General features: G+C 48.4%; 1 protein-coding gene across 6 annotated transcripts in view; it reads left to right on the top strand.

Annotated features, from left to right (window-relative positions):
* SERTAD2 (SERTA domain containing 2) overlaps window positions 1-27,326 on the top strand; it is a 72,348-nt gene that overhangs the window by 36,699 nt on the left and 8,323 nt on the right. Inside the window, exon 1 of one of the 6 annotated variants that reach the window (XM_015856525.3) lies at window positions 16,939-17,225. The exons of 4 other annotated variants lie outside the window; for them this stretch is intronic. The gene's annotated coding sequence lies outside the window, so the exon portion shown is untranslated. Of the gene's footprint in view, window positions 1-16,938; window positions 17,226-17,338; window positions 17,358-27,326 lie in introns of those variants that run through there. One more of the 6 variants, XM_085542385.1, reaches the window with a different exon arrangement.

The following is a 27,326-nucleotide window of genomic DNA, read 5'->3' as shown; positions in this document are numbered from 1 at the left end:
CTGATGGCTGGTGCCCCTGCACATAGCAGGGGGTTGGAACTGGATGATCATTGTGGTCCTTTTCAACCCAGGCCATTCTATGAGGTTATGCACTTTAAACTTACGATACTCCTTTCTTTGTAGCTTACACAGCTAATCTTTGGCAATTGGGTTTCCTTCTGCCTTATCCAAGCTTCTCAATTCCTAACTTGCAGCCTTTTCCCATGTGAACTCCTCACACTAAGACCTGGAAGCAGAGATACTATGCTGCTGTTATGGCCTTACTTCCTTTTGGAAAACACAGCACCAATAAATAGGATTCGCTCCTGACTTTGCTAACGATTCCTTTCTCTTTCTTCCAACACTGGATTACACATTCCTCACCACCCCAAGTGAAGTAGCCCAGAAGTAGGTCACACACCACCACCTGCACCCACTCCCTGGACAACAGGCAGCGCTTGCGTCATCTGCCAACGTGACATCCAGCAATGCACACTATGCGGGAGCTCAGTTAGTGGAACCGGAACGTTCCGCTCGCCCCTCGTGATACCTGCCATATGGGCACAGGAAGAGGATGGGGGAGAGCTCTTGTAATAAAGACAAAAGGGGGAGGAAAAAATACAAGCTATAAGCTAACTCCATCAGCACACGAGTTTTCTGCTGGTTGGTTTGGGTGATTTATAATGATGTGTGGAGCTGTGTCACCTTTATGCTGACTCGTTCCAATGCTGCCCAGAGGTCAGCCCGCTGGCCTGTAAAAAATGAGTTGTTGATCTCTGGTGCTTTTGCTCGTGGCTGTACTAGCAGGGCTGCTCTGCTCACTGTCAGGCCATTTGCAGAGCTCACCCGGGGGCTGAGGGGGCCCACCTGGGATGTTCACTCAGCCTCTCACGCTGGTTATTTCATTTTAGAGATCCTCGTAATGTGACCCTACGTAAGGCATAAACAAACGCTTTTCACTTAATAAGTAGAAGATCAGCAATGCCAGCAGCTAGACTTGTAGCCTTTGCTCAACATAATTTCTCATCTACGTGGTTGCTTTTGGAAGCTTGCAGGAGAGGAGCAAGGTTTCAGACTGTTAAAATGAGGTTAGGAAGGAGCATGGTGAAGCAGGGCTGGCTGCTGAAACAGATGCACTGCAAAGGAGATGGGCACATGGGGTTTAACAGCTGAGACAGGTATCTAAGCATATGAATGTTTTCTTAGGACGCATACGCTGTGTTTCTCCTTCCTGAGAAGCGCTGAGAACAAATTGTCATGGAAATGTGAAATACGTTCAGTTTCTTTTGGGCTGAGTCAAGAAATGAGGGCCCTGTAGCCTGGAGAGACGCATATGAGTTCTGTGCAGGGAAAATGCACTCTAATTAGGCTGGTTGACAGATCCTGTTTCTCTTGCTCCTTAGGTAGTTTGCAGCATTCAAGGTACGTCTAGGAAACACCTCCTGCAGTGCTCTTACATTCAGCCTGGCACACTCGCCTGTAGCCCTGTCTGCCATATGTGGATGGATGGTTCTGAGCCCGTGCCCTGCACACACCAGCTTTGTTAGTGTCCTCTGTGAGGACATGCATCCCTCCTGGCCACTGTGGGCGCTGGGTCCCCTCCTCTTGCTTGGCAAAGCTTGCAGTGTTACTGTTTTGAGCAGCACTTCTGTGAAAGCTGCTAAATAGACACATTAAGCTCTATTTTGACAATACACCCTTTTCTTGAGAGAAATGAGGAGTTTCAATTTCAGTCAGTAGCCTGTTTTTTCATTAACCTGTTTTAGTCAGCAAGTCCTGGCTGTACCGTGCTGCCTGCTCTCATGAGCCTAACGAGAGACAGGGGAACAAAACCCCTGTCCTGCAGAAAGCACAAAGGGAGAAGAGGTGGTTCTGCCCCAAACGGGAGAGGAGATGCAGTCAAATGAGCACTCCAGTAAATGTCAAATATTTAAAATTTACAGGGCACTTTAAGCTCTGAGCAGGGTGTGAGGGGGAGAAAGGAGGGGGGGGGAGGGGATGGAGTGAAATTAATAAACCTTTTTCAACTTTTGACTTAATCTTTTCTTCGCTATTCATGTAACTCAGTTATCTGCTAGTTAATAGCAGTATTTTTGATACCTTTCCAGAGCAAAAGCACTGCAGACCTTCAGCCCTGTTGGGTATTTGTGCTACAGCGTATTTAACAGCCATGACAACAATTCAACAATTGTATAGCAGCCTCCCCTCCCTGTCTGAGTGTTGCAGGCACCAGAGTGTCTCCATTGGAAAACCCCTAAACACACAGTTTCAGCCAAAACTGGTTTAATGATAGTCTACTGTGAGCTTGACAGGCTTTTATATATATATATAAAAAAAAAAAAGGGAAAAAAAAAAGTGCCTTTTTTTCCCCTCTCCCCTCCCCCCCCAATTTTTTCTTAACTTATTTGCTCCTTTTGAACAAGCTGCCACTGTAAAATACAAGGCGAATTAAAAAAAAAAAAAAGAAAGAAAGAAATTGCTTTAAATTGCTTAACAGGCTTGATGAGACAAAGACTGGTGTGTTGGAGTGGCTGCAGGGAGCTCTGCGGCTGCTTTTGTATGATTTCAGAGGTGAATTTAGATGGCTGGAAGATAGATGGGTGCCAGATGCAGTTTGACACAGATTCCGGCAGCTGCTCCCGCGCGAGGTTTCATTAGTGGTGTGTTAGCCAGCAGCAGAGCTCCGTCAAGGCCCCGAACACTGAAACGCCAGCGAGAGCAGTGAAACAATGCAATATTCGCTAAGTGATTTTAATCTGGGAGATTAAATGACACCCAGTCGGCTTCCCGACTTCAAAAGCCAACGTGGTATAAAGCTGCTAATGGCACTCGCTCTATCCAGGCCCTGGTCACATACGTTTATACTGCGAGTGCTTCCCCCTCCCCACACCCCCCAAGCCCAAAATGGGAAGGGAAGGGTAGGTTTTGTGTTGCAGTCATGTTTTTCCATCGTAGTCGTATAATGTGTTTTTAACTGCAGCAGGAAATATTGCCCTCGCTTGGACAAATGCTTACATTGGATTGAAGTGCTCACACACTCCTGCGATGCACAGGCGTAACTCTTTGAGAGATTTAGGGCCATGGTCCCTGAAGCAAATGCTTTCCTTTCTAATAGAAGGGCTTGACCCAAAATCAGGAAGCCATTGGTATGTATATTGAAGAATTTGGTTTGATTTTTAAATAAATCAGTGTACTAGGGTGGGTAACTCAATGGAAATGGTGGTGGAATGGATCTTTTCCAGGCAGCTGGAGATTTACACAGGGGGAGGAAGAGAAAATGGTACCAAACTGATTTCCAGCGTGAGCCAAGCTGGCTGTGCTTAAAGGGTCCTTAAGGGCCTGATGGGCTGCCTTTGGGGGCCCTGCATATGGCAGGTGTGGCTTTACATCCAAAACCAGCCGTGGGTGTTTCTGATTGCTCTAACCAGTGTGCTCCTGACCAGAGGAGGCCTTCCCTCTGTTAGGGATGTGCATAAAGGAACAAGCAAACAAAAAAATCTCCTCTTTCCTCCCAGAGATGTCATCTAAACATTGCCATTCCATATTTAACTGCTGGTGTCAAGCTGCTGCAATCATTTTGAGTCGTTTCCTATCCAAGTAAGCAGACAAAACAGCTTTTTTCCAATTAATATGCAAGCTGAATACAGACAGGTTGCCTTTCAGTCTCAACCACAGTTTGTTTGTGAATGTAACAATTCTGTGTCTAGATGCCTTCAGTAAGCACCCCATGCATGGCTTCAATTAAGCTTTCTATATTGAGAAAGTATGCCTTAATTTAGCAGGTTAAAGATATCTCTGTTACATCAGTTTGTTCACATTGTGTTGTGACCTAATCAACTAGAGATGTGAGCCATTTCATGAGGAGTAATTACTCAACAACAAAAAATGCCTCTTTCCTAATAGCTGGGAGTGAGTTGGCTAATTGGAATCCATTTTGGTGGTGGCAGGTCAGCAATCAGGAGGTGACTTTCTGGCTGGCTTCTAGGTGGGAGGGAGAAGCTGAAATGCAGAGCCACGACTTCCTGGGGCCGCTGCAAGAGCATTGCTGCCACTCAGGAGTCCTGCAGTGACCCCTGTGTGCCCCAGTGATGCAGTGTCAGGGTTTGGCCATACCCCCCCTTCCTGGATGCTTTTGGAGGAAGGAATTTGTGTGTGGGTTGGAAATGCCAGACCTGCTCTCAAGCATTGTGAAATAGCTGATTTTTTTTTATTGTTACTGGAGGCGGGGGGCTCAGTGATGGCTTTATCATGTGACAGGTCTTCTGCATTGCCTGGTTAGGCCATGGTGAGGAGATGGTGTGAAGTTTAGAGATGCTGCCTATTATGTCTCTACTAGGAATAGCTTATGACAGTGATGGAACAGTTTTTGCTTTCAGCGCTCCATTGCTTAGGAGCACTGACTGCTAATCCTGCTATGGAGGTACCATGCTGAGGCAGCTTTTAGATGACCCCACTGGTTGCTGTCCTGTTTTTCTACTTTCCCAGCTGATGTATATTTTGAGGTACACTCCGATTTTATTCCCTCCCCCTCGCCCTGCTTCGGCTTCAAATTTTGCTGGGAGGAAGGTGGAGAGGAAAATCCTCACAAATTAACATTATTTCCCTGGTGGGCTTTGCTGCCATTTTATCTAATTACGCCTGCTGTTTTCCAGATCGCATTGTAAGCATTTGCATGAAGGGGCTTTCACTTACCTCCTCAAGTAAATTAAATAACAGCCCTTAGGCTGGGCTGACAGCATAATGCATTTTCATACCTTGAGACGGGAAATGCTGAAATGCGAGGGCAACTCTGTGCTTTGTCTTGGATTAGGGCAACCAGAATGTGTGTGAGCTACTTTGCAACTGCCCATGCCTGACTCTCATACTGTGTTGGCTCTGTTGGGAAGAGGAGGACGCATGGGAGTTTGTAGTGAGGGCCGTGGGGATCAGATCATTGTTCTTAGCTCTCAGGGATCCACAGGCTACGTGTAGGATGTGCAGGGAAGCTGGGGAAAGCCAACCTGTTGTCAGCACATGTAAATGCACAGCCCTATTGGAGAGCATGAAGGGATCTGCAAACGAGGAAAGACTGAAAGCCGCAGACGTAAAGCAAATGAGAGGTTCAAGCCCTGCCCTGAGGACAGTGTGACTCGTGGATGGAGGAAGCTGGACCTGTCTTGAGCGCTCTGAAAACCAAAACACTTGGATTTGACTTTCATTTCCACAATAAGCTTCTACTAGCCATACAACGGGTTCCCTGTGCTGCGTTTCTTCAATTTGTGAAATGAGACGGTGCTGTCTGCTGAAATGACAGTCCATTGCTTGCTTTGCCTGACCGTTACCACAGCCCCAGGAGCTGCCCTCCTCATTCAGAGCACCCAGAGCCATAGCAGCAGCCCAGCGGATGACCCAGATCCTCCCTGTTGTGGCCCAGCCAGCAGTCAGTGAGCAAGGAGGAGACTAAGCCATCTCCTTGGGTAGGCGGGGAATTTACTTTCTGTTCTGGCTTGCTCATCATGGTCATGACTGAGGGGGTCAGCAACCAGAGTCTGCCTAGCTAGTGGTTTCTGCATGCTGGGGAGCTTCCCAGGTATTTTGTGGTGACAAGGAGGGGCTGGACATTTCCTTGTAGCTTACAGTGAAGCTCTGTGGTGACAGCAGCCCTATCAGTGGTTGTATTTCCAATGTTGAAGAGCCTTCTAGCTTTTGCTGCTGATTCTCCTTTCCTGGTGTCATTGCCTGGGGATTAAGGAAGTCATGCAGATCACCAAGATCTGCTAGGAGGAGTCTGCAGTGACTCACTTCTGACTGGGGACTTCTGCAAGAGGAGAAGCACAGTTGACTTGTTTTTCTTCTGAGTTTTCTTTTCCATCACAACTTAGTTCCATGCTGAAGGTGAGAACTGAGGGCAATGCTAACACTTTTAATTTGTTTGTTAAAACACTGAAAACAGAGACCTATTCTCTTCAGACAACTACTGCATCTCAGTTTCTGAGATTCAATTTGAATGCCGGTGAGATTTATCATATAAAAAGCCCGAGTTTCACTTTGTTCAGGCTTGGCCTAATGCCTCAAATACACGGAGCTTAGCTCAGGAGCAGCTTGTATTTTGTATCACAGAACCAGCCAGTGTAATTCCTGAAGGATGGCAGTGGGACACGTTGCATCTCCACGGACTTGTCAGTGTGCTCAGATGGCTGCATCAGGACACAGGGCAGTGAGTGGTCACTGTGGAGCAGGCTGAGGAGGCACTAGCCCTCACAAACCAGTAATTATAGCTTAACATGCCAGTCATCTTTTAAGCATGAATGTGCACGATATTCCTGGTGTAAGACACTGCTGCTTTTAACAGGTTAGGTGAGATGATTCAGGACTGATACAGCTACTGCAACGATTGGGTAGTGTACGTCCTATTATTATTCACTCCTTGTGGATGTTAGACAGCTTTCTAACAATGCATGGTATCTCTCAAGCTCCCATCCCCTTCTCTTTCTTATATATATTTGTTAATTTTATTATTATTATTATTCAAACTCCTGCTGTACACATCCCCCAAGGAGGTGGGAGGGTGGTTTGCTGGGAGATGACTTGGCTTTGTTGGAACTTCACTTAATGCAGGATGGGGGCAGAGAAAATGAAGCTAAATTACGCAGATCCTGAAGGCACAGCAAGTGTGCTACATCACTTGTGAGCATGACTAGAACTGAAAATGAATCACAGCCTTGTTAGACGCTGTATGTGTCAGTGCATGTGGGCAGAAATATCGTTCAGTGAGAGGGAGAAAAAGACAGAGGGAGAGACTGAATCTTTTAAAGTGTGCTGGTCCCACTGAAGTATAAGTAGTATTTAATCTAATGGGTGATATCAGGGAAGTGGTGGGACAGCTTCTGTAGGATGTGTTGCCACATTGACTTTTCTTCCTTTCTGAACATTCAGCAGGAGTCTGGACCTCTAAACAGTGGCATCCGAAGTTCTTTTCTAAACCAGAAAATGCTACAACTGCAAGTTCAGATTTGTACCTGCTTTTGAGTTTGTAATACAACCACCAAGATTTATTTTGGGGTGAGATTTGAATGTGAAGTTGCTTCAGCCTGAGAGTACATTTTGCATTAGGAAGCAGATTTGATGTGTGCTCTTCCTGTAGACTTTTGACAGTGCACGCGCACACAAACACACTGGCACACCCATGTGCATGTCAAGTTATTTTTCCATATTCCAGTTTAAAAAAAAAAAAGTAAAAATCTCCATTCTGGATCTGTAATCTCAACTCTTGCACCTGTGTAATTTGAAAAGGGCTCATCTCCAAAGTGGAAACTGGTTTTGCAGTTAGGCCATATAGGAAAAGGGCTATGGCAGGTGACTCGAATGGAAAGCTACTGGGATCAGCTGACTTCTAAAATCTGCTATGTGTGTTTTTACTCCAGTAGATGCTTAACACAAATGATAGCAATGTTCCTCAAGATGCATTCGTGCTTTCTGCAGGGCCCTATCTGTGCCAGCTAGTAAACAATCATCATCTTAAAATTCCCTTCTTGGACACCCAAACACTCGTTTGAAGCCAGAAGGAGTAAATCAGTGTATTCCTTCACAGGTTTTGGCTTTGCATTTCTGTATGTTGTGCCTAGTCCTGCAGCCCTTTCTTTCCCTCTTCCTTCTCCAGTACAGCAAATGAATACATTGATGGGTGATGGATCAGATTGCTGGGTGCTTCTGTCCTCTGGTCTGATCCTGCCAGTTCTGTATTCAGACTCTTTTGTTTCTTCTGGTTCTGATGTGCTGAGCACTCATACAGGTGGGAGAACCTGGCTCAAGTCTGCAGTGTGCATTATGCATGTTTGGAAGTTGTTCTCCTCCACAAAGGGAGCAATCTTACCTTCCTAGGAAATGCTGCAGTTCAAATCTCTCTGAGGATGGAAAGGGGAATTGATCCGCTTTCTTGAAGCCTGAGATCATCTTTGCTCAGGGTGAGCCAGAATCTATGGGAAGATGGAGATGCGTTTCTCAAACGACACCTCATGGAAGAGGTTGGTTGTTGACAGCACCAGACCACTAATGAAAACTTTAAGGAATTAAAAAAATAACAACGAAACACCAAACAAACATAAGCAAAACAACAGATTTTTAAAGGTTTCCCTCACTGCCCTGTTACAAGCCTATAAAGCTATTTGTGTAGTAGGTACTGTGGGCACCGCAGACTAGACAGGCTCCATTGAAAGCAAAGTCGCTACTTCGCAGCCTGAAGTTTAACAAGAACAAACTTGTGTTTGTTTTTTTAATTATTGTTTTTTTCCTCTTCTCCTGTTTATGTGCTCTTAGTTTCTCATCCATCCAGTGCTAGTATGGCTACATTTCTTGTTGACTGGAGGTTTGTTCTCTTCCAAGCTGCTCCATGCTGTTTAGTCCCCAGCCTACTTTCCAGTGTCTCCTATAGACTTTTTATCCTAGTCACCCTTCTGTCTAAATCTTCACTGGATAGGAGTTCTTCTTTCATTGGGAAACCCATTGTCCTGTCTGTCTGACATGTGCACTGGAGGCAGGAGCAACCCATCAGCCCAGATGAGTTAATGTGAGCTGCAGAAATCCTGAAGTGATGGCTGAAAGTCCTTTCTCTGAAGCACAGCCTGTGCTGCCTGACGCCTGTGGCACTTGTTTTGTGGCACATTTGGATCCTAGTGCCAGGCTCTTCTGCTGGATTTAGGAAGACTGTGTGCAGAAGAAGGCAGGTGGTCTTTGCCAGTAATGTTTACAGGGACTGGCCTGTGACATCTGGTATGGTTAAAAGCTGATGACTGTAGACACTAGCAGGAGTTTAAAAATAAGCAGCTAGAGATGTGTGGCTTCTCCTTTATCCCCCTCCCCACAGACCAGGTGCTCTGTACTTTCTGAACGCAGTGGTTTCTGAACGTTAAGAAGCACGTAAGCTGTCTCCAGCTGAGGACACAGTGCTGCACTTCCCTCTGCACCAATGCAGTAAATAAGAAGAGAAAGAAAGAAAAAACACCATCAGTAACTCTTGAAAATCCCGATCATTGTGCGGCATCCCTAGAATGTCCTTATGAACTGAACAGAATGGGAGTAGCCTGTGATTTTCTGACTCCTTGATGCAACTGCTTTGGGAGAAACACAGGAAAGGGATCCATGTTTGCTACAAGAAAAAGGTTTTATTTACTTATAGCAAGAACATGTTCCAAAGAGTAAAGATTTGAGACTTCATGTGCATGGAACAAAAGGCCGTTGTGTGCTATGTACAAGAGTTGCTGAGAGTTTGTATTCTGCCCTTCTCTCTCTCTCTTTTTTTTTTCTTTTTTTTTTTTTTTCTGTGGGAGTTATTTCCTGTTGTTGACTAGAGTTCTTTATTTAGAACCACCTAGCTACTGAATGATGGCTGGCTCGCAAAGAGAAGAAGTGTGATTAAAACTTTCTAAGGCACATTTGGACATCTTCTCACTTACATTAACTTGTGGTGGACCTTCGCTAGATAAAAGTTCAGAAAAACAAGTGCGTTTTCCACTCATTATCAGCCAGGACTGCTAACAAAATCGTGCTGTGGGGCTGAGGGCTTTCCCCTGAAAGTCTCATGGAAGATGGTGTTTCAGTAACAGATGTGGCTTGTTGTGGTTTGAAATCCAAAACAAAGCCACCAAACTCCTGGTCTCCTTCCTCCCTGCCATGAGTAACGATGTGGCATTTTGAAGGGGCCACTCCTGATGGACCCCACTGTTAGGGCAGGAGTGCAACAAGCACTTGCATGTTCCCAGCTATTCTGATGAGAAAAGGTTTCCTTTGCTGAGTGCTGTCAGAAAGAAGAGGTTTTTGGCTGCTGACCTGCATGGGAACGCCATTTGTGTATGTGTGTCGAGTCAAATTATCAGCGTTCTGACATACATTTCACTTCTTCTTTTGCTCCCGTGGCATGGGTTCAGCTAAGGAAAGTGAGCAGAAGAACAGGTTGAAAAAGAAGTTTTAACCTAAAGGTTAACAATACTGGGCTGTAAATGTGGATATGCAAGCAAAGTGGCTGAGGTCACTGACTTTTTGTTTAGCAGAAATCATGCTAGGAATGTCCCCTGGGTGTGGATGGTTAGCAAATGCCCTGGGGCATGAGATAGCAGATGGACTGTCACCCCTGCTGGACCAGGCTGGGGATCTCTCCCAGGTTTTGACTTCTGTTTGGCTCTTGCAAGCAGGCTGGTGCCTTCCTTGGAAACAACAGGCAGCTCCTGCTTCTGCACACAGGTTGTGGGACAGGAGCAATGGCTGCTTGCACCCTGACAGCAGTTCACGTCTTTCCTCCTGCAAATAAAACCGATGGAAGCTGGCTAGAAAAGCTGGGGCTCTGCAGGAAAGGGAATCTCTCTGAAGGAAAGGACTTTGGGAGCCTTCTGCCCATCCCCTTGTCCTGGCTGGGAGAGGAAGTGGCTGTCTCAGCTGTTGTGGACTTTAGGGAGCAGCATGGCCCATGCAGCACCAGCTTTCCTAGCTCTCTGCCATCCTGCCTGTAGCACAGCTTCTTTATTCCTTCAAATGCTATCAGATGCTGTGGGAGGAGAGAGATGGGGGTAAGCAGGCAGGAGAGGTGCCTCACCCTTCTCCCAGAGCCAGACTTGAGAACGTTGGCTCCCTGAAGTCTCTTTGGGAAGAGGGCGAGAGCAAGTAGGAGCTGTGAGAAGATGAACAAGGTAGTAATAAACAGTGGATCTTTGGCTTTTTTCTTTGTCCTGGTGACATACCAGGAGAACAGGGTAGGGTTTGCAAAGCTTTCATCTATCTTTGCTTAGGAATATGGAGTAGGTGCGACCTCTCTTAGCCTTTAGCTGATGGTCACTACATGAAGAGCTTCCTTCAAAGTAAGAGTGTAAAAAAGGTTTGGAGAGAACATAAATGAACCTGTGCTGTTCCCTTGTTCTTTAACAAGCTAACATCTGCCCATTGCAGGGATGGCTTTAGGCAAGGCTGAGAAGTTCAGGCTTCACCCACGCTCTGTTTATGTGTGCATACAATATGGGATTTGCTGGTAAGGGAACTGAGGGAATGCAGAGAGCTCAAATGAATCATTTCCACAGCCATGGTCAGTACAAGCATCCGATATGCCCATTCCCTCTTCTTACAACTTTGTTTTTTGCACGTGATTAATGAATTCACACATTCTGTGAAGGGTTAAAACAGAAAAATTTGTGCATTAATTGCATTGACTCAATGAGTTCAGTTCTAGATGGTCTTCGTTTATTCAGAGTGGAACACAACAGCAGTGGGAGTTTATGCTACATTTGATGTTCTTGTGATAGTTATTGGTTGTTGTTTGTTTTTATTTTACTGGCTTTTTCTTCTCACCTAAATTTGGCTCTGCAGATTCAACTGTTTTATTGGGGTTTGGGGTTTTTCTAGAACAAGTTGTGTAGGTCACTCACTGCCTAAAATTAGACCCCTCGAAGGCCATCTGTCTGAAAGGAGTTCAGATTATCATCGTCCGTGAAGGATTTTGCACCTGGGACAGTGGGAGGAAGGATTTATTGTTGCAAATTGGGATCACACTGAAAATCCCCGTATCTCACTTGGTTAACATTGCTGAGTCTAGTGGTTCTACAAAGCCAATTGGAAACAACATGCCCAAGCCTTCCAAGTGGTGTAGGAGCTTAATGTGCTGTGCCCATCCTGCCAGCAGAAGCTGCTGGAGAATAGGTGCATTTGATTGGATGTCAGTGTACTGCCTTGTGTTTTCATATAAGTAAGGGCTGAAATGTATTTTTTTTTTTTTCCCTCGGTAATGCATCTGAGCATGAGCATATCATTCTCTAGTGATGTGGTTTTAAGTGCTGTGTAAGGTTTGCAGCACTACATCATCCTGCATCAACACTGTAGCTATGACACCATTTAGCTTGTGCCATCTCAGCCTCAGACACTCCAATACTGCTGCACTGCTCTTTAATGCCACGCATCTGAGCAGGAACATTCATGTCTGTAAGACTCATCACCTGCTGGTGGCCCCATTTGGTCTGTCGAGCCTTCGGCATTGCAGCAAGCTCGAGTAGTGCTAAACATATTCCAGCATGCCTATGCAGACAGGCTTCTGCCACGTTCCAGGTGTGTTTAAGAAGACAGTGGGGTATGTCTGCACTCCAGAGATGCACGACTCCATGCAGAGCTCTGCTTCTGAAAAGGAGCTGCCATGTGCTAATCCAGGTTGGAAGAGTTGCTGTCCTGTGAGCAATGGGGAGCAGAGCGTCCATCAGCATAACAGACGTGGTGGCACCCTTTGTGCTAATGAGGCACACGTGTGGCTCTCATGTTTGACAGCCCTGTGTTGTGCAGGTTTTCAGGATCAGGTTGGGATTGTGCAGGAGACTAGTGGGTGGCCTAAGGCTTCTGGCTTGATTTCAGTGACATCTGTTCACATCAGTGGTTAATTAAACCTGAAGACCGGCCATCTCTCTGTGTTTTTCCCCTCTGCTTCTGTGTTGTTGTTGTTGTTTTCCTTTATTTAAAGTATTCCCTCGTGGTTGTAAAACAGAGCCTTTGGTTCTATCCGTAGATTTTTTTCTCTTAATGTACTGGCCCCCAGTATTAAATGAGAATCAGAGTATCAACCTAGCCTCTCTTCAAAGATGTGACTAAGTGTTCCAGAAGAGAATGGCATGTGCCTTGGAGAGGGGCTGCAGAGTGAGCACTGAAAGGAGAAATAAAAATGCAGCATTTCACAGTCCCAGATTGTTTAAAACTTAACACAATGTGAAGCACAGTCCACTGCATCTCCAGAAGCTTGAGTGCAGAGCAGGGACTGACTGAGGGTCCTGTGTGCTGTACAGCTTTGGTGTGAACAGCACGGCCTGGCTCCACAGTGAAGCACGTCTCACCAGAGATTCAGCCTGAATGGAATATAGGAGAGAACAAGGATGTCTGTGAGAAGGCAGAAAGATATGTGAGTACCCGGTGATGGCAGGCAGGCAGTGCACACTTTGTCAGGGGATGGAGCTTTTCAGCTGGAGCGATGATGATGCAGACCAGCAGCCTCCAGAGCACTGGGAGTGCACAGGGAATTACAGAGGGAGGGAGTCATCTCAGTGCACGAGGAATGCAGCAAAACCTCCTCTGACTAGGCCAGCTAATGCACGTTGCTGGTTGTTTTTTTTTGTTGTTTTTTTTTTTCTTTCCTGATAATCCAGTTCCATATTTCCTTAATAATTTAATACGTGAAGAGTAGCAGCCCTTTTGCAAGGCGTTCAAATCACAAAGTCTCACTTTCAGACAAAACCTTGCCCTTCTTGTCCTTGAAATGCTCTGGGGATTTTTACCAGGTACAGTTACTTCACTTAACATCTTGTTTGTTGCTTTTATTTTAATTCCTCTATGAACTCACCATGTGGCACAGCTCTTGGTCCTGCCAAGCCCCAGCTTTACAATAGTAGACTCTAAAGGCCTGATCCTGTGCCGCTCGAAGCCACAAGCAGATTTTGGGAACAGACATTGGCATCGAAATCTGCAGCAAGTCTTAGAATAAGCACGTGGAGGAGGTTAGTTGTGCTCACAACATTGATTCATGAGCTCCATGGTTTTCGCATCTCTGTTCATTTTACCTAAGTAAGACCAACTGCCCAGTTGGACATGTAATATATGATACTGCATTAGAACTAAGGCTGTGTTTGGTCACACTCATTAATTAAACCGATTTCTCCTGTAGTTGTGGTGTGGTTTTTTTTTTCCTAGAGAACTAACAGAGAATGATAATTAAGCATATTATGCATTCTAGGGAACGGTGTTTCTCCTCCTGCCACGGGAACATTAGAGGAGAAAAACAGGAACTAAAACAGAAAATCTTAAGAAGAAATAAAAAATAAAAAGCTAAAATTGGAGTGCGAAGGGGGAGCGGGAGCATTCCTTCCTTCTGTTTCAACTCTGTGCCTTGGGATGTGCATGGCAGCCTTGTTACAGTGGATGACTTGCACCAGCAGGGAAAAAAAAAACAGAAGCCAACTGAAATCTAAAGCAAAGCAACATGGCTTTCCACAGGTGCAGCTCAGCTCCCTGGTGATGTGTGACTGCAGTAATGCAGCACTCTAATTTCTCTTATTTATTTTCTGAGTTGATAGCTTTTATTTGCAGCTGACCCTTGCTTAAGAAAACCATTAGTGCTTCAGTTTTGGTGCTGCTGCTGAGCATCTCTCCCTCCTGCTCCAGTGCTGTTGTTGCTGTCATCGCCTGCCTATGGCTCCCTCCAGAAGGCCACAGTTGACCCTAAGCTGGCCTCAATGGGGATGTCTTGAGGCTTTGTGATGGTTAATGATGTTTAATTCACACCTTTGCTTAGAATCGTGGAAGCAGAGGATGGCCTGGGTTGAAAAGGACCACAATGATCATCCAGTTTCAACCCCCTACTATGTACAGGGCCACCAACCAGCAGACCAGGCTGCCCAGAGCCACATCCAACCTGGCCTTGAATGTCTTCAGGGATGGGGCATCCACAGCCTCCTTGGGCAACCTGTTCCGGTGCGTCACCACCCTCTGAGTGGTTCTTCCATGTGGGACCTGTACTGCACAATGGACAGCACTGCACCAGTGGGACAAGCACCTTTGGCTGTAGGCAGGCCCCTAGGTATGGTTTTCCCAAGTTATTGGGGCTGGTAGGGTCTTTGCAAGAAGTTGCCTGCTGGGGAGCAGTGTTAGGTGCTTCTCTGTCACCCCTGTGTGCACTAATGCCAAAGCATCCAGGGAGGGAGTTAAGCTGTTTTGTTCTCACAATTACCTTGTGAAACCCTTGTAGCATTAACATGCACTGCAATTAGAAAGGCCTGGGATGCAATTAGAAACCGAGGAAACAGTTCACTGTCTTTCTTTTTTCTTTTTTTTTTCTTTTTTTCTTTTTTTTTCTTTTTTTATTTTTAAACTTAAGGGATGCTGACGATTGCCTGTTTCCTAATTGCACTCGTTGATAGCCAGAGATTACCTGGCCATCTGTAATATTTCTAATGAATTGCTCTAGGAAGTCTGGTGTCTGTTATCCCCTCCCAATCTTTGATTTGTCTGTTAATTGATTTATGCTTAGTACAGGATGGATTTGAATGATCTGAAGGAGACCCGGCCTCATTCAGGCAGACTTTGACTGTCAGTTCTCAAACACATCCTTATGTTTGGGCTGTGCCTGTGGCCCGTGTCAGGTCAGAACCCAGCAGAGAAACACAATTTGGTTCCTTCTCTTGTAGTTTGTACCCTCTTGTGTGAGCAGCTCAATGGTCTGCCCCTTGCAGGCATGGACACTTTTCCCCCAGCTCCTGTGGTTTCTGAGAGTCTCCGCCAACTCACTTCCCTGCCCAACATTTCATGGCTCAGACACAGGCTGTTTCCATGCTCGCTGACATGTTTGGGCAAATTGCTGGGCCTTGCAGACACCTCCTGACCAGATTGCTGCGAAGCTGAGCTTTCCAGCCAGGAAGGTCTCCTGAAACCCCACTGCAGGCCATGGGGAGCTGCAGTCAGCAATAGGATTGTTCACTGTGTGTTGCCTTACCTCATCCTGGAGGAGGATGCAGCAAAGCGTAGGCAGGAACTCCGCTTGGATCGATCCATGTTGTGACCTATGCTCATCTGAGTGTGCTGCTGAGCGTGGATGCAGGTTGTACTCGTTGTGTTGGGAGGAATGATCTGAGTTACAGTGTGACTATCAACTCCTGCCAACAAAGGCCCAGGGGAGTTACAGTAGGAAACAGAAGGGGCGGTGAGTTTTCTCTTAGACTAGCATAAAATTGGAGCAACCTAGCAAAGTCACAAGTACTCACACTTGGGTAAAGGCTTGGGCCTTTTGCTGCCAAGTATTATATGGCAAGACTGAGGCCTTGCATGTCAGAGTGGAGCCCAGCTGCTTATTTAGCAAATGTTTGTGGTTATGCCTACAGTCCTGGTGATAGCCTGCACACACCCAGGCACAGCAGCCGTAAGCCTGCTGTGGACTTTGAGCTCCAGAAGGCAGGCGCTGCTCGGCTGGATGCGTCCCCAGCACTGTTACATGCAGCCAGATCCCACTGCGGTACACGTCCAGAGCAACTCCCAGAACAAGTGGGGGAAGATCCATACAGCCCTTATCAGAACTCGCTGCCTCTGCTGGCTGCACTCAGGGGAGTGGGGAAAAACGTAGCATTGTAATGGATGAGCAAAGGGGTCAGGATTTACGTGGCTGTAACTACAGAAGGTTTAATTCTGCTCTTAAATCTGGCAGGGAGAGCTCAGAGCCATCACTGCAGTTGCCCCCCCAGCACAGTGTGAAGGGTGCAGAACACGACCCTGACATCTGGCTTCCAAAAAAAAACAAACCACCAAACTGATGAACGTGTTGGATTGTTCTGGCTGTCTTTTGAAAGGCTGCAGCTTGCTGGGCAGGTGCCACTGGAGTCCTAAAGAAAACGAAGCTTTTCCTTTCATTTAGTGACTTTTGGTAATGCTGACGATAGTTTTGGAGGTCCTGCTTGCTGAATTTCCGCACCTGTCTGCTGGGGGGGATCCAGCCAGGGGAAATCCTGCCTTTAATTTCTGCTGCCTGCTGTTTGAGTTGCTTAGAGGGACAGAACTCTGAGAATAGGTGAGATGGGGCCACGCTCATGGCGTCAGCGGTAGGAAATAGCAGCCTCAGTGCTTTAAACCCCGGCTGCACGGGGTTCCTTCAGTTGTCATTTTAAGGGCATAATACAGGTTAAAGTGATTATTTTTGTGTGTGCAAGCACCGTTCTTTTCAGTCTTCCGCTTGGAAATGGAACTCTGTCTCTAGGTTGGCCTTCAGCTCAATTGATCCCAAATCGTTACGGGACCTTCAGAGCCTAATGCCTAAGCCATAGGAAGGACTAAGCATCGCCTTTACGGCGGCTCTTCCAGTTCTATCGGCCCCGAGTCCGAGCGCTGGAGCGGTGCCGCCGAGGCTGCGGGTCGGGCACGGGCACGCGTGGGGGAGGACGAGGAGGAGGAGAAGGAGGAGGGCGGGAGGCGGGGGAGGAAGGCCGGGGTGAGGCGGGGCCGTGACGCGGGCCGGAGGGCGAGGAGCTCGCCGGAGCCGCCCCTGGCGTCAGCGCTGGCGGCAAGGGCTGGAGACGGGGCTGCTCCCGCCTCCTCCCTCCTCCCCCTCCTCCATTGTATAATGCTGCGTGATCGCCGACCGGAGGCTTAAGTCCTCCTCCTCCTCTTCCTCCTCCTCTGCACCCCGGCGCAGCGCGGGAGCGCCATATGGAGCTGCTGTGAGGGGCGAGAGCCGGCGCCCCGCGTGCTCGAGTTGCCGGCTGGAGCCGCATGTGGTGAGCGAGGAGGGGTCTGGGGGCGGCCCCTGGGGCTGCGTGCTGCCCGCGGCGTGTCCGCGCTGCAGCCCCTCGGAGCCGGGCCGTGCGGAGCCGAGAGCCGCTCTCCGGCCGGAGAGAAGCGTGGGGCAGGTGCGCGAGGCTCCGTGCACTTTTAATCGATACAAAGTGCGCCGCATCCCGCTGCGCGTCCGAACGGCCGGAGGGTGCAGCCTCGCCGGGAGCCAGCGGGGAGAGCGGGGCGCTGGGGGCACCGCGGGGTGGCGGCGGGCGAGCCGGGGGACGGGGGAGCTTCTGCCGCACCGAAGCGAGGCTGCCATATGGCCGGGCATGCCTGCATCCCGACTGGGCTGCGGTAGGGCAGGGATTAGCGGGGCTTCCCCCCACGCTCCCTGATAGCTCAGCCGGGAGGAGCGGGAGGTGGGGGGAGGTTGTGGACAGCGGTTGTTCGGCTTTAGAAAGCGGTGCGTTCATTGTGGCTTCCTGCGGGGGGGCGGCTCTTGGAGCGCGATCTTTCTTTTGGTGCCCCTCTCGTTCGGGGTGTTCGCTGTCTCGCTCGTGTCGGTGTGTCGGGTGTGGAAGGACGAGCTGTCTTTAAGCACAGAAATGGGAGTGCAGTTACCTGCTGTTATTTCTTTGCGTTTTCTCAAGCTCATCTGGAAAACTCCGGGACACTTGTGTTGGAAATCCGTGGGGAGGTTCACGCGCTGTCCTTTAAGCCCCTCTCTGGCTAATTGGCGGTGAGACGGCTGGAACGTGAAACGAACGTGCCCATTTCACCTGCTGGCCCCCTCACCCGACTCGGGGCACAGCATGTCACGGCTCTCTGTGGCAGCCCGTGCTCAGATAAGTGCAAACTCCCTGCTTAGGGAAGCGCAGGCTTCCCCAGCCGGTGCCCGGGGGCAACACGGCAGCTCTCTGTGCCGTCGCCGGGTGCTGGATTTGGCCGCTGCAGGACGTGCCATTGCTCGAACAATGGTGGTAGAGGGCTCGGCTGCCCCCTAACATCAGCTTTCTGCTGCGTCTCGAGCGAACGCTTCCTATCGGTGTGAGTTGAAAAGGCAGTTCCTGCCTTTCTAATCCCACTTGTAGGGGCTCACCTGCATAAAATACTCCCTCCAAATGCGTTGGAGGTGCCCCTGTGAGCAGGGGAAGTGTTGGATATTCCATATATCGCCTTAGAAATGAAGCAGTTGGTTAGGCAGGGTGAGTTACAAGTTGCCTTTTCTGCCTGAAGTTGAAATGCACGCCTTTCCACATAAGAAGCTGGTATCTTTTGAATCTGATTTAACGTAATGAGCTCGTGGTGGTGTTGGAGATAGGGGGAGGATGAGCAATTTGTGCTGCCAGATAGGTATATTGGAGCACGTCCTGAGGAGTTCTTCCATTGTCCAGGCAAGTACTGCAGCATCTAACATAACAGCTGGAGATCTTCCTCCTTTCGTGACTGCTCCTACTTCCATTTCAGTTGGTAGTAAAAGCCGCCCACTCCTTCTGGGCAGGATCTGGATTGGGCTGCTAACAAATGAAGCCAGGCTTTGTGCATATAAAACCTGACTTTGAGTTTTTGTATTGGGCTCATTTCTTTTTCACTGAAGCTGATTAAAAACAAACAAGAAACTTGCTGGCCATAAGTGCTTCAGGTTTTGACTGAAGTAGTCTTAAAGAGCATTAAACACGTCTGTAGGTGCTGATTTATTCAGAAGTGTGATTGTATTCCTTTATACACCTGCTGTATTTCTATGGAAAAGATGAAATGATGCCACCATTTCTCAGTGTTTTAGTGGAAGTGATAGCCTCAATAATCTAAGCATTCTAGTCCTCTGCCTGAGAGGCACCGAGGAGTTTAAGGCCATGTATTACTACCAAGGAAGCCCTCAAATTCGATACATTCAGGAACTCTTCTTTCATGCTGATGTAAAACACTCCTGGCACAGTTCTTCTCCATGAGCGCTCGCACCAGAGAGGTGATCCAAAATACTTGTGACTATTTCTGCTTTTATGTAACATCTTAAAATGTAACCTGTCAAGCGGGGAGGAGGCGGTGCTTTGGAAGTGTAAGTAGTTTGCTGGTGATCTGCTTTTTGTAAGGCAGCAGAGATGCACCTTCTCCCAAGCTGGCTGTGCGCAGGCGGCTCAGGAGGAGCCGGCTCCAGTTGCAGCAGCTCCTCAGCATGCACACGCACCAATCAGTGCCAGCAGCGGCGGCTTCCAGCTCCCAGGTCCAAAGATCAGGAGCGCACCAAAGGAGGGAGCAAGGTCCAGTTCAAATGGAGGCAGGCTGGTGGCACAGACCTTCAGCGTGGGTCAACCCCTGCTCATGAACCGCGTGGAGCAGGTGGAATTGGCCAAGCTGAGAACAGCACTGACTTCCTTCTGGGCCTGGCAGTGCCCATTGGCACTTTTGGTTTCTGTCTATAGGGCTGTACTGCCTTGAAGAAGTGCCTGCTTTCTGTATGTGGAGAGGGACCCTCCGACACGTGGTAGTTCTTTAATTCTTTTACAAACAAACTCAGTCCTTGTGTTTGCTGGAGTGGAGGCTTCAGGTTGGTTGTTGTTTTTTTGGTTTGTTCAGCATCACCAGTACAAACACTAAAAAAGAAAAAGAATAAAACAACAAAGCTGAGTGTTGAACACAAGCAGGAAAAGCAAACCTTGTAAATGCGGCACTGACTGTGCCGGTGGGTGCCCTGGAGTGGAGCAGAAAGCTGAAAGCAGATGTGTGGCAGGGGCTGTGCCCTCCCTGCTGCCACTGTGTGGAATAGAAACCATGCGGAGACACTGGCTGTCGTGAGTGTGTCAGATGCTCTGGCACCACGAGGAGGGTGGGAGGAGCTGTGAAGGTGCACTTGACCCATGGCTGGGAGATTCCTCCAGCTCAAAGGGGATCTCCTGCCTGGGGAAGAGCTGCTTTGAGGGCATTTCCCAGGGAGAGCTGGGATGGCCTCCACCATGGTACAGTGTGGGTAGTCCTACTAGGTCTACTAGATTACTAGGAGTGGCTGGAAGCAGTGCTGAGGAGCAAGGTGCTGGAGAGGCCTGGAGGAGCAACAAAGCCACCAGAGAGCAAGTTTTTGCATCCCACTTGTCCCTTCACTGCGGCCAGAGCTTGGCTAGCATGAGGGAGACAGCAGCTTAGCGTGTACAAGGAGCTGTGCATTATGTGACCCTGTGTTAGGTGCGTTGCACTGTTATCCCCCATTGAAGGGCCATGCTCACTCCTCTGCCCTGCATGGTACAGAATGGCTGGTCTTGCCATACAATATTGTGCTTTTCAACCACCAGAACCCTCTGCAGTGCTGCTCTCAATGAATTGGCTGTGCATGCTCTGTCCCTGGAGGTGTTCAAGGCCAGGTTGGACAGGGCCCTGGTTTAGTACCAGATCTGGAGCTTGATGGCCCTTCCTGTGGCAGGGAGGTTGGAACTTGATGATCCTTGGGGTCCCATTCAGCCCAAACCATTCTACGATGCTATGACATCTGAAGTTGCTAACCCATATAACCTGGTCTGTGTCTTGACAAGTGGTGGGCTTAATGAGGAATTTCTCATTAAAATTACATCGGAACTGAGTTTGAAGTGGTGTTGAATGGCACAAGTTTGTGTGATTATTAGGAGCCAAAGCTCGTTTACCTCGCTTTCACACCAGTAAGATTTCATCTGACAGCTTCTGCTTCCAGGGAAGTTTGAATACAAATGCCTTCCAGTATGTTAAGAACACAAAAAAAGTAAAGTGCAAATGTGGGTTGTTTTCTTTCATGTTACTTTTTAAAACTGGGCGCTGTATGGAAGTAGCAGAAGAAAGAAGTTCCTTTTTCAAAGGAACTCTGACTTGTTGTGAGGACATAAAGTGGCCCAGAAGCTGGTTTGGGTGATGTGCCATGAGTCAAGCTGCTGTCTCACTCCCTGATCTCCCCCAGAAGCTCTGTGTCTCTGGAGCCTTGCTCCCTCTGATGGAAATACAACAATTATCAGCTCCTTCCTCAGCAGTCCCTGAGGTTCCCTGCAGAGCAGCCTGTAACTTCAGTCCTTTAAAACCTTCTGTCGTGCCAGGCGGGCGGTGAGGGTGAGCAAGCTGTGCTATAGAAAGAACCGCCCATGATTGGAGGTAAACTATGCGGATATATATTGGGGTGGAGGTTGAAAGGACCGTGGAGGGCATATTTGAAGCAAACCGTACAACTGCTACAGCAGGTCTGACTAGTTTCACATGCCTAAAGGCAGCTTTGTCTTCACTTCAGGTAGCTGCAAAATGAAGTTTTAAAACCTAATTCAGAAATACACCGTCATCTTCCAGCGCCTCCACAAACCTTTTACTCTTGGTGTGTTTTTACATGCAGCCTTTCACTTGGGGAAGAAAGTGCTTTAATAGGTACACGTGCATGCATATCATTTGCATATTTTTAAAAGACACATTTCATCAAGATAGGAGGCGGGCGTGCATGCACAAACCACAGTGTTTTTTCAGCTAGTGGTAACGCTTTGCTTTATCTCTGCGTGTGAGTGTACGTGTGTACCAGTGAGAGAGAACTGTCTGCATGTGAGCACTTCCCGTGGCACGATGTGCTGCCAGGTGCTCCATGTGCCCATCCCCGTGCAGGAGCAGTGACTAACGCTTCTGTGCTGCACTGTGCTGCCGGAGGAAGGATTTTGACCTGGGCAGCTCTCATGCTGGCTGTCCCAGGGGCCCAATAGCTTGCTTAGGTTCCCCTCCTGTGCTGGAGCACATGCTCTCTTTCACCCTCCTGCTCCATCTGGCTCTTTGGAGCAGCCCTTCCCTTCTCCTCCCCTAATTGAGGCATTACAAAACGCCTCGCAAAGGAACAGAGGCACTACCAAGTTGCTGGCATTCGTGCCTGTGTCACACAGCACTGAGCTTCCTCTTGCTGCCCCGCTTCTCCCCACTGCCAGTGCTGCTCACGTCATACATCTGTGTGGTGTGTGTGTGTGTCTTTGTCTGTTCGTTTAATTGTGGGGAAAACTAGCATCATAATGTCTTGGGGGAGGTGAATGGGCTGCTCTGCTCGAATACAAAATGATGTTCAGGACTCTCAGTTTCAGTTTCCCCATCTCCTGTATTTTCCATTCCCAGAATGGGAATTGACTTTTCATTCGGCACTGAGTGACCTATGGGAAGTACACTTCAAAGTATGGATTGAGTACATACGCTGTTACAATATGCTGTTAGAAAAGCATCCCTGTATGAGCTGAGATGATTTACTTGAAAACTTCTGCATTCCTTCAAACATTTCGGATCGTGCGGAGGCTGTTTGGAATGGCACCGCTTTGGTACAGTCGTTTTCATCACACAGTCCAACAGGTGCTGTGAAAAACGAAATCTCTTTCCTCTCTGCCTCTGGCTGCTGTGCATTGAGAGCAGTTCAAGGCTGGCCAAAGTTCCCTTTATCAGTTCTCTGAGGGTTCCTTGGGCGGACATGAAAATGTTTCAACAAACGCGAGCGCTGCAGCGCACCAGGCTGAAAGGCCACCGGTAAGACAACGTGATAACATCACTGGACGCTGTCTTAGCAAACTTTTGTGTCAAACTTTAACTTTGTTGTTGTTGTTCTCATTGGTGGAGAAACATCCTGCAGTTTTACTGCCTCCCTGCAAGAGAACTGGGGGCCAGCGAGCGCTTTTCACTGAATATCCCTGTTTGCAGGGCTGCGTTCCTTTATTGAAGCAACAGCGTTGAAAGCAACTCGAGTGCAGTGTAGCAGCTTTATGGAGTGCCAAGGAAATGCCTCCTCTTCTAATCTTTGTTTTTTTACCTCTTTTAACTTTCAGTAGCAAGAAACGAGTTAACAAATGAAACCTGCAGGCCGGCAACTAAAATGACTTGTCATTGCTGGGATGTGCTTTGCATTTTGCAGCACATGTTTCTTTGGAGGTTTTTGCTCTTCCCCTCCCTCCCCCCGGTTTTCTGCTTTTCAGTTTGACTGTGATAATTTATTCAGCACTGTTTTCAGAGCAATAACCTACTTTTTGGCAAACCATTCAGTTCTTTCTGCAGCAGTGTGGGTATTTTTTCCCCCCATGCAATGATGAAGGGCCGAGGACAAGGGGGAAAAACAAGCTATCTGTGGGGAAAAGGCGCTGTGATATGCTCGAAAGCAAGGGCTCTAACCAAGCAATTATAAATACAGGCAGAAAACTCTTATTATCCACAAAGGGGTCTGGTCCCTCTTGGATGCGTGCACAGCTCCCATTAACCTTTATGGGAATCTTACGCAGCCAGCAGAGATGGGTCTGCAGTGTTCCATCTCTGCGCACACTAAAAATACCAGCTAGCCCATGACATGTGTGTGCCAATAGAGATGTCTCGTGGTGTACAGCAGAGCGTCACCGTGATCTATTGCTTCGAGTGGTGTTGCTGAGGAGGAAGGATGTGTTGGTTGTGCTGTTTCATCCTTCTCCCTTAGAGACTGACCGGTTGCATCGCGTTGTGTGATCTTAGCAGGGAAAAGGGAGCGTACGTTTGGTAATCCGGGTTACTTTCTGGTGGCCGCAGTGGCACTTTCAGGTTGTTTCAAATATGATTTACAAGGATCCTCTTCCCAGCCATGTTCTCGCTTTGCCCCACAGGCTCTGGAGTGGGAAGAGGGGGAAAGTAGCTGACTTGTGGCTGAGCCAGGCCCTGGAGTGGCATACAGCCATCTTCATTGCTGTTGCTCTGCTGCTCCATGAGATGCCGGCCCTGCTTCTCTCCACATCCAGACCTTGGTGTGCCAGTGGGACTGGCAGCTGCTGGGCGAGGGGCCCCAGTGCCAGGAGCAGCACGGAGCAGGGGAGCCAGTGTGTGGAAGTACTGGAGTGCTTTTCAGGTGACTGCAATCAGAGTCTACTGAGTCATCAGCTCATCCTGTAGTAGAGCCTGAGAAGCTGGCCTAACATAGTGCCTGGTTTTATTTACTGTGGCTCTCATTTCCTACTACTGATGCCCAAGTGTGTTATGCAGATCCTAATCCTTCAGCTTTTGACACTGGCAGCAGCCAGAGTCTCTCAGCCTGCGTGCACCCAGTGCTGTATGACTTGATTTGTGCTTGGCAGGCCTGGTGGCTTCCTTAGGGCTGCCACGTGGAGCCTGAATTTGAGAAGAACCTTAGCCGGGCTCAGTGGAGCAGCTCTGCAAAATGTGGGGCTGCAGCAAGGCCTGTCCTGGGGTGGGGGGCTGAATGGAGGTGTCTGTACAGAGGAGGGCATCATGCCCTGTGATCACCTGGGTCATGGCTCCCAGTGGCAGTCTGCCACCAAGGCCCACATCAAGCTGCTACAAGACATTTGCAGCAGACATTTCTTCTGCTGAGCAATCCCTTTTTTTTGTAGTAAATACCACTACCTTGTATGAGAATAAGAGCTGTTTTTCTAGCCTCAGAATGCTGCCTAGCAGCTCTACCTGCTCCCTGTGCTGAAACGAGCCGTCCTCATTGCTCATAGCTGGGCTGCAGTGCTCCCAGCTAACCTGTGTTGTCTTGTTCACCTCCTGCTTCTGCCAGGGCAGATTTTAATGGCTTAACGAGCTAACAAGTGCCCGTCTGATTTAAACTTGTATTAAGTTCTGCTACCCCGATAGAATTCTTAATATTATAAACACCCTTAATAACATGGCTATAATCTAGAAAACCTGCTCTCCTTTTTTCCAAATAATTACTTAATGAGGCAGTAATTTATCCTAAGCTATATTTATTGGAGCCTTATATTTATTGCAGCTTTATCGGACGCGCTCTGCTCGGTGCGTGCAGTTAGTCAAAAACATGAGAACCGCTCGGCTCCTTCCAAGAGAACAAGTTACATTTAGCAATCTGACAGCATTAGAAACTGTTTCCAATTTAATAGAAGCATATGTTTCCTGCAAGGCTTAACACATTGCAGAGTTGGAGATTGCCTTAGACTGCAGCTTTGCCTTCTTATTTTTTTTAGCGCTGCTAGGAACGAGCTGGAAAGCGAAGGCAGAAGTGGTGCTTGCAAGTTGTGTTTCTGGTTGTTTTGCTCGCTTTTGTTTCCCAGAGAGCCTTCTAACAGGGCCTGGGCAGGCTGAGAGCTTCACAAACTATCAAGAAAGTCGTGTGGGCGGCGCATGGAGAGCTGTGCTCAAAACGCAGTTTCTGATCATTAACAAACAGCCAGAGCTTGCTCTGCCCTCTGGGCCTCAAATAGTACAGTATGCAACAAGGGAGAGCAGGCAAGGCACGAGGATGGAAACAGTAGGATCAGATTACAGTTTCAAAATATCGCTGGAACACGTTTGCTGGCGTTACGCTATTGACTGCCTTTATAATTGCATTGCTTATTTGCTGGGGAAGGCTTCACTCTACTTTCTGATGAACGTGGACGTTCCTTTGGGGCCTGGGGGGCTCTGGGCTACCAGCACTGAAGTCAAACCACAGATGGGGCTGCACTCCAGAAACACGAGCATCCAAGCTTCTGCTGCCCTGTGCCAGCTTTCCTTGTGCTAAATGGTTCTTAGGCCAACCACTGAGCATTGCCCACCATGGCTGCCTTTATTTCCAGTTCAGCCTGAGCCTGGAAAGGCCTCTTGCAGCCTTCCAGGGTGGGTGGGTGGGTGCTGATGCTGAGCCTGCAGGGAGAGGGGAGAAATAGCTGCCACTGACAGCTACTGCTGGCACCGGCGGCCGTGTGCTGAAGGCTTGCAAACATGAAAGCAATTCCCTGTGCTCTCTGGAAGCACACAGCTACCCAGGAGGCCAATTTTTTAATACAGCTCTGAAGGAGAGTTTTGTAAGCGCTTATTAAACCTCACTCCGTTTAAAAAAACAAAACAAAAACCCATCCAGAATTAATGTAAAATGTAAGTGTCGGGGAAAACAACCCTCGTAAATGAGAGAGCATGGTTCTGGAGGGGCACAAAGCCCAGCACAGCTCTCTCCACACCACCCCTCTCATTGGGTTGGCCTTTGTGTCTCCTGCTCACCTCTGCTGCTAGAGCAGATCCTTACCCAGCAGCACTCATCAGCAGCCCTCCCTTCAACCAGCCGGCGCAGGCGCATTCAACTCAAACAAGTAAAATCTGCATCAGATCCTGAGAAGCAGCCTTGCAAAACAAACAAAAAAACACACAAAAAAACCACCCACACCAAAGCCCTGTCAGTTCACAACGTGTGAGCCAGCTGCAGCATGCTGAATGTAGCTGTGCGCTGCTGCATAGTACGTGCTGTACAGCTCCCTGGGATGCTGTCGTACCAGGATTTAAAGACCACAATTGAAACTGTGGGGGGGTTAGAGGTACCTCTCTGCCTCCCCAGCTCTCAGGGATGGATCCTTGGAAGCCATGGGAGCTGGCTGTGGGTTCAGGTGACCCCTCAAGCTGGGCTGGGCAGCTCAGTGATACCTGTGGGGTGTGCACACCTCTGCTAGCGCTGAGGAGCTGGCCCTCATCTTGCCAGTCCAACACAGTTGGCACAAAAGACCTTTTTATTTCGGTCCTGCAGCTCTTGGTGCCAAACCCTGATCCTGCTGAAGGCTGTAACAAAACTCTCATTGACTACCGTGGGGCCCGGATACAGCCAACACAGCCCTCAAGGATGAGGAGCAAGGGATGGAGGAGAGGGAAATAATGCTCCATGCTCCAGATGTGGGGAAACTGGCTGCCTGTATGCTCTGCAGTTGGGTGCGTTCACCTTTGTGAGCAATGTGCTGCTGGTTCTAATAGCGAGCCTTGCTAGATTCATCTGCTCATCCTCCAGGCTGGCTGATGGGGCAGCAGCAATGTGAGTGGAAAAGCAACTTCTTGAAGACTGTGTCCCTCTTGGTGCCCAGTTCTTCTTTCTTTGTCTTCCTTCCCATCTGCTCCAGTGAGCCAGGGTGCTTGTGAGCTGTGGGAGTGATTTCCAAGAAGAGCCCTCAGCCTCAAGAGGCATTTCAAACAAAGCTGTTACAAACCTTTGTGAGTTAACATTAATCACCTTTCCCTCTCTTTTTTTTTTCTTTTCTTCTTTTCTGTTCCCCCCCCCCCCCCAGTATATCCAGCGCTTCCCCATGCCAAACACCCAACTAACAATGACTTCTTTAGAAATAGCCCAGCAGTAACAAGGACTAATGGCATAAACCAGCATCTCTGCCTCGATGTGTGCGCCCCTCTCCCTG

This window comes from Coturnix japonica, chromosome 3 (genome assembly GCF_054131305.1).
Source record: "Coturnix japonica strain WE chromosome 3, WE-NBRP24, whole genome shotgun sequence".
NCBI lineage: Eukaryota > Metazoa > Chordata > Aves > Galliformes > Phasianidae > Coturnix > Coturnix japonica.
This window is presented reverse-complemented; position numbering and strand designations above follow the sequence as displayed.